The 7,062-nt window shown below is 38.7% G+C and overlaps 1 long non-coding RNA gene across 1 annotated transcript; it reads right to left on the bottom strand.

Moving 5' to 3' along the window:
• Positions 1-230: 230 nt before the first annotated feature.
• Positions 231-5,961, bottom strand: LOC120438301. Its single transcript, XR_005611788.1, has 3 exons — positions 5,672-5,961; positions 3,362-3,545; positions 231-414 (listed from the first exon to the last, which is right to left on the bottom strand). It is a non-coding gene; the product is annotated as an uncharacterized LOC120438301 (long non-coding RNA).
• Positions 5,962-7,062: the final 1,101 nt, after the last annotated feature.

Below are 7,062 nucleotides of genomic sequence, written 5' to 3'. Positions count from 1 at the left end.
GTAAGTTACTGGCTTCACTTGTGGAAAAAGTGCTGTTAGTTATTTCACAGTCACCTGGCATTTGTGCTGTTCACAGAACCACAAGTCCATCGCTGGACCTCCTCTGCGCTGTCACTTTTTGGAGCTTGGCACGCTCCTCAGATTCTCATGTTCCAACGCTGCTGAAGATTTTAAAGGCAGAGCACGTCGTACACCTTAGTAGTCTTCCTCAACGTCAACGTCCGAAACTCTTTTATCCTATTCAAGATTCTGCTGTGCAGAGTCTCCTCATAACGATCTCCTGGAAGCCCAGTAGCACAGCTCTCTGTGCTAAAGGTGATCTCCGATCCTCCTGAAGACTCTCTCCAGGCCTCAGCTTCCATCTTATCGATGATCCTCTCAGTCACTCCTTCTCGTCATGGCACCTCACGACATCTGCAAATTAAAATGACACTCCTCTCACCACATGGCTTTCGCCATGTGTCAACTCCCCTATGAGACATGTACATGAATATTGCACAGTCTCCCTAAAAAAAAAAAAAAAAAAAAAAAATCCAGGGTTTCCCACTTGGAGCAGCCATACTCCAACCTGTAACTCTGTGTAAAAACATCAGTCAGCAATTAAATGTTTAGCTTGTCTAACTCTCAGCTCCACCTGGAGCCTGTATCCTGGAAGATAAAGTCTTTAAGTTAAAACAACTACACATTTGCAACCAACTATAGATCATAAGAGTAATAAAGTATTCAGCATAAAAGACAAATATCATGTGCAGGTTTTCTCCAATCATTAAATCACTATTATTGCCATAATTTGTCCCAAATCATGAATCATCCCAATTTATTCCACAATTTAATCGGTGACTTCCCTTAAGCAATGTCACTCCACTCATTTTTATCACTGTGAGCTTAATAGTGGCTAGCTAATGAGCCCCATATTCAACTATTCTGTAACCACTGCACATTTGTTCAATTGTCACTTGTCTGTCTGTGCTGAATCTTTTACAAGCACTCTTAAAGAAAAACAAACATTAGCCAAACACACGGTTCATCCTGGTGGTCAGGCGTCGGCCACCCAGATTCCAGAGATGCTGTAAAAAAGAAGTAACACTGGTTTTAAACACGGTGTCACTCTATTCACTTTTCCCCTGCAACATTCATATTTTCTCCAACACAGTGTAATTTAATCACCAACACACAGCCTGTAACCAGTTTTCTTCACACAAAATCTCAGTAATCCTGTGATAGAAAAACATCTTTAAGATGTGTCCTACTACAAATCACATGATCGAATGACATGATTAACCATCTGCTGTAAAAAGAAATTTAAATGTCAGCGCTGCGCATTTGTATACACTCTTTCTCACAGTCATCTCTGTGAGCAACACAAAGCAGTTAATAACACACCCATGGTAAATTCACAGACACAGAAATTTTTAAACTAAAAAAGGTTAAATTTGCAGAGTTCACATAGTCATGTGACCCAAGTTTCCTCTTGTGGTCTCCTTCTGTTCCTGCAACAGAAGACACACACAGAGATGCGTCCACACCTTTGTCAGGTGGGGGTTAACTTCACACAATGGTGTTAAGTCAGTCAATCTTGTCAGCTTTTGTCAGTCAGTTTTTCCACTCATTCTTTCATTCTTTCTTTCTTTGCTGATAGTGGAAACTATCGTCGAATTCCGTTTCCACCCACAGCAAAATGACGTCATTTCAAAAGGAAAAAGAAAAACTTTAAATCGGATTACCTCTCTGAATCCTTTTTGGCAGGGACTTGTTTTCTGATTGTCCCAAATAAGTGGCTTTCTCCTAAGCCTATTTAAATTTTTGGAGAAACTCACTTTTACAACAGTTTTCTTGACGACGAGTCGTATAGCATTTCTGTTCTAATCGTGCATATGTGCTCAAACAGAGATCATCAAACGAAACTTTCAGTGCACCATGAAAGTAACAAAATAAAAAAAAAAGAAAGAAAGAAAGGAAAAAGGAAAGAAAGGCCTTGTTTAAATCATGACACGTGTTCTTCATGCCAGGGGGATAAATCATAACAACCCATTTGGCAGGCTCAACTTAGTAACAAAAGACAAATCAACAGCTAGATCAATTTCAAACATTCATCCAATCAGCCACACACAACATACAGCATAACACTGTTGTCTCATCACATAATAAGTTTCTTCTCATGTAACCAAACGTGTGCCATGGTAAAACTTCTTCACACACCAGAAACTCACAATCAGCTCACTCATTTAAAACCCCTCATCAGCATTCTGTTTTCTCCCTATGATGCGGTCATCTGTCCTCCTATAATATTCAGTCCACTAGTCTATGTATCACTTTCATCTTACTAGTGACTTGGACAAGATGACAAACAGAATCTCATGCTTAAGATGCTGTCTGGTCTTCATGAGTATCATTTATTGTGTATGTGCATGTAGGGTTAGTATGGTTGATGCATTTTCTGTATGTTTTGTGTGCCTCTCATCACATTTTCATTAATCTCATCACTGCTTAAAACAAAACACATCTCTCTCTCTCTCTTTTTTTTTTTTTTAACTGTCCTTTTCTCCAAAACAGAAAATAGCATTACAGCTGTTTCAGGCTGAGAAACACCAAACACTCTTTGTGTTATCATTCATCCACACAACTATGTTATTTCTTTGTCCGCTGGGCAGGTGACCTACAGAATCACGTCTGCCCCAGCTGGACACCTTTTCACACACACACCGTGACGTCAGACACACTCACACTCACTTCTGCTTAGAGCACAATTTCACTTCATTCTTCAACGATCCACACAACACGTGCTGCCCAATAAAAACTTTGCAGTGTATTTCATCCTCTTTCAAGGCAGACTTCTTTTATGTTTGCAGCAGGCAACGCGACTTACACCAAAACCCAGGCTACGTGTACACAACAGGTCACAGAATTCCATTAACACCGCTTAGGTTTCCTTCTGTGCTGCTGCGTTCACTTACTGGCACTCACACACATATACGCTCATTCACACTCTTTTTAGGCCCATAATCCCCCTTACTGCGGCGAGCTCTTTCCTCCTTACCATTGGTGGAGAAACCATACACTCAACGCCCTTAACTGCGGAGAACCTTTTTTTTTTTTTTTTTATCTTTATAGAGCTCTATCCTCCTTTCGGTGGAGAAACCGTCCTTACCCTCCTTCTATTCGGTGGAGAAACCTCTTTAAACCTCCTTCGGTGGAGAAACCGACTTAACCCTCCTTAAAAATAAATCAAAAAGATTAATAACAAATCAAAAACACTGGCGGAGAAACCAGGCAGCTTGTGTCTACACGCACAGCTTGCGCACTCACGTACCTGCTTTAACGCACGGGCACATAGCCGCTCTCTAAGGCCTTCTGTACTCACTGTTCGTGTTGTTTCCGTTCATGGGAAGAGTCTCTGTTCCCCATCAATCGCCATCCAGAGTGCATGTGAGGGGTGGAAAGTGTCCTTCACACGTCGGATGATGTGTTTGTCGTAGAGTTGGGAGATGGGCGGGAGAGGGCCTCCAATGATCCTCTCTGCTGTCCTCACTATCCGCTGCTGACCTCTGAAGAAAATGAAGACAATCAAAATTCAAAAGCCTCAACAGTAGAGAACACTTTGGCCTTTTCACATTTACAGTCTCTGATGCCCCGTAACATTAATAAAAATAAATAAAGTTCTTTAGTTAAAAAGAACTTTTTAACTAAAGGTTTTTAGCTCGTGGAATTTACAGATGAAAACATGAATATATTTAATGTAGAGGGTCAATATGCATAAATAATTAAATATTTAAATAATGAATGAAAGGTCTCATTAACTAATGTATTCTTTATAGTTAGTTTCATCATGTACAGTTAATAGTAGAATATTATTTAGTCAATTTTAAAAAACAAAAACAAAAAAAAACCATACCTATTAAATTGTTTCACTATTTCAGTAGTTATTTCATGGTGCCTGTGCCATAGCACCTCACCCATCAAACACAGCCTACTTAGCAGGTACACAAAGTTCACAGTGAGACAGCAGCTTGGCTGTTTACTGCCTTTTCACCCTAATGTTAACAAAGAAAATAGTATATAACAGCGACAGAATGGGTGTTTTCTTATTTTTATTTAGCAGACTGATTAAAATAGAGAGAAAAGAGTTGGATAAATATTTTTAAAAACTGATAATATGATCATTTCTGATGCAGTTTGATATCTCGATATAGGATATCCACGAACTGCACCAACATGCTGCTCCAGATGACAATGCTATCACTTTCCTCATTGTAATAAAATATTGTTTTAATAGTTAGTTTAAATTGAACGTGCACTAGTAAACAAGATTCAGAAATTATTCCATTCAAAAGACTTTAATAGTAAATATCATTTCAGTGAGAAAATCTCACACTGAAATTACAATGTGAATAACATCAGTAAGAAACTGTTCAAACAACAAATGTCCTGCAAAAGCTAAACTGTTCCTGAAAGTTAACTATTATTATCTTTCAGAAACAAGCTACAGTTTGTAAGCTTTGTTTCCCTATCCTTTAAAACATACATACCTATTACTGCCAGCCAAACTATCAATATTGTGAGAGGAGGAAAATAATACAGGGCTCACAAACCAGAAGGAATAACATAAAACTACATGTATTTCAGGCATTGGGTCTAAAATACAAAATCCTCGATTTTAGAAGCTAAGCGAAATAAATATCCATGATGAAAGGCAACTAAATATCTTGAAAGGCAGGAGAACACAAGAAGAGGGCAGGACCACAGACTATTAATACAAACTGACACACTTGGACTAAGCAGGAAATGGGAAACAGGTTTTGAACAAGGAACCCCTGAAGACAATTAAGAAAGCAAAACAAAGGAACCTTGAAAAGCATATAGAACATTTTTCAATATTTGCATTTGCAAATATGTTTGTAAATATCCTCTTTGTGCCAAATTTGATGAATAAATATTAAGCACCTGTTCACCTGACATATTCGGCAACTATTTAAGTTTAGCCATTTAAAGAGAACATGTGCAGTATAGGTTGGGTTTAAACTTTTAATTTGGGCAATTTAAATTGTATCATTATTATTATTATTATTATTATTAGTAGTAGTAGTAGTAGTAGTAGTATTATAATTATAATTATAATTATTATTATTATTTTACTGATAACTGTACACACTATACCAAAAGGACAGCATACTGTTTTGTCCTACGTGGTGCATTGTTCATTAGTCTAAACACCAAATGGCAACTCCTTGGCAAATAAATAAATAAAATAAAAATGATGAAATAAAATGATGCGACCAAGACAAAACCTGTGGTATTTTGTAAATATGACAAACGCGAATTCACTGTGTATAACTTTATTAGCAGTGTCCTCCAACAACATTGAGACTAACGTCCTCCTCTCTGCCCCTTTATGCTCTCTGGTCGCTATGGTAACGCGTAAATATTTCTTTAAAAATAAGACACACAACTACTACACGGAAAAAGACCCAGGAAACCGAGTTAACGACAAAAGCAAAAAGAAACCCTGAAAACCATAAATTTTACGCTGAGCCTCAACTCTCGTGGTGCGGTACCAAACGACGCACGGGCCGGACCGGTTGGGGACCGCTGATTTACACAGTATATTCAAGGTTACGTTACGTCAGTCCCACCAATCACGAGTTGCAAAGCGAGAAATACATTTGACACTCACCGCGTTGTCCAATTAAAACTCTGACTTGTGTTTGGTGGTTGTAGAAATCTTTTTATGAGCTTTTAGCTGAGATTGAGAAGTCTGAGTGCACCACACATGCCTGTCTATATTTACACAGCAGACCTGGCATTACAGCCGGTAAAACCATGCGCAGTTGCCCCCGCCCGGTATCGCGGGCCTTGCCCTAGGTTAGCTACCTGACGCCATCTTGATAGCAGCGCTATCAAATGCTAAGACTAGCTAAAAGTCCATGGTGCATAATATACACATATGCTACATTTCATACCCCAAAAAACGCTTACCTGTATGTTCTTAACCCTTTAGCGCATCCATTAGGCTGCTCCGAACACGAGGACATTTAATGTTCAAACATGTCTTGCTTTGCATACTAATAATCAAGGAACTGACCTCACTGTTCATTCACTGGGCTGGTTTCAGTTATTGTGCAAGTGTACTGTTTATAAGGTTGGGGAAAACCTGCAGTCAGCTGAGACTGAAGTCCCTTGGATGAGTGACTAAACGTTTCTCTCACTGAAAACAGAATCAACCTTTTGGAAAGGTTTAAACCAATGACTGTTGGTTTAAACACCTACAGCTGAGGCCTTTAGGCACCGCCCAGCCAAAATGTCATGTGACCTTTTCTTTATGACATCATCACTCCTTGGTTTAGAGTGATGATGTCATAAAGTCAAATTTAGAATCTTAAATCCTTTGAAGTTTTTCCTTAAATAGGACTGAGAAGCAGCAATTTTTAGTCAGTGTTTTCACAGCATTCAAACATTCACCAGAGAAACATCTGAAAACCTTTTCAAAGTCACTGTAGTGTATACAGCCATGAGTCCACAAAAACACCAAAAACGACAAAACACATCCCTGTCCTCTCTTCCTCTGTCAATCAAATAAAAAAAGTTGTAAAACGCCCAAAAAGAATACAGAATAAAAGAAAAAGAATCTTAAACATCCGAAGGGCATTAGAGACAAGGAGGAAGGAAAATTACGATCTACAAAACAAACTTAAACGAGCTGAAGAAGAGATGCTTGGACTTCAGGAGAAGTGCATAGAAATGGAAGCACAAATTAAACGCCAGCCTGACATAGAGATCATTAATGAAGGCTGGGGAATCAGGTATGGTGAAGTCCGAGATGAGCTTCGTTCCCTGACAAAAAAGTACAGGAAAAATGAAAGTGTTATACAACAACTGCCCAAAATATTTGAAGCAGATAGTGCTAATATAGAAAAGTTACAAGAAGAGCTCAAACACGAACACAAAATTAATGAGGAGCTCCAAGAAAACCTCTACAAAGCGCTGGAAAAAAATAGAGAAATCCTTCAACAGAAGGAAGAACAAGACATGCAGTGCAAACTCAAAGACATTGAGGAAAAATACAGA

Source organism: Oreochromis aureus, linkage group 1 (assembly GCF_013358895.1).
Source record: "Oreochromis aureus strain Israel breed Guangdong linkage group 1, ZZ_aureus, whole genome shotgun sequence".
Classification (NCBI taxonomy): domain Eukaryota; kingdom Metazoa; phylum Chordata; class Actinopteri; order Cichliformes; family Cichlidae; genus Oreochromis; species Oreochromis aureus.
The sequence above is the reverse complement of the archived record's forward strand: the minus strand, read 5'-3'. Positions and strand labels throughout refer to the sequence as shown.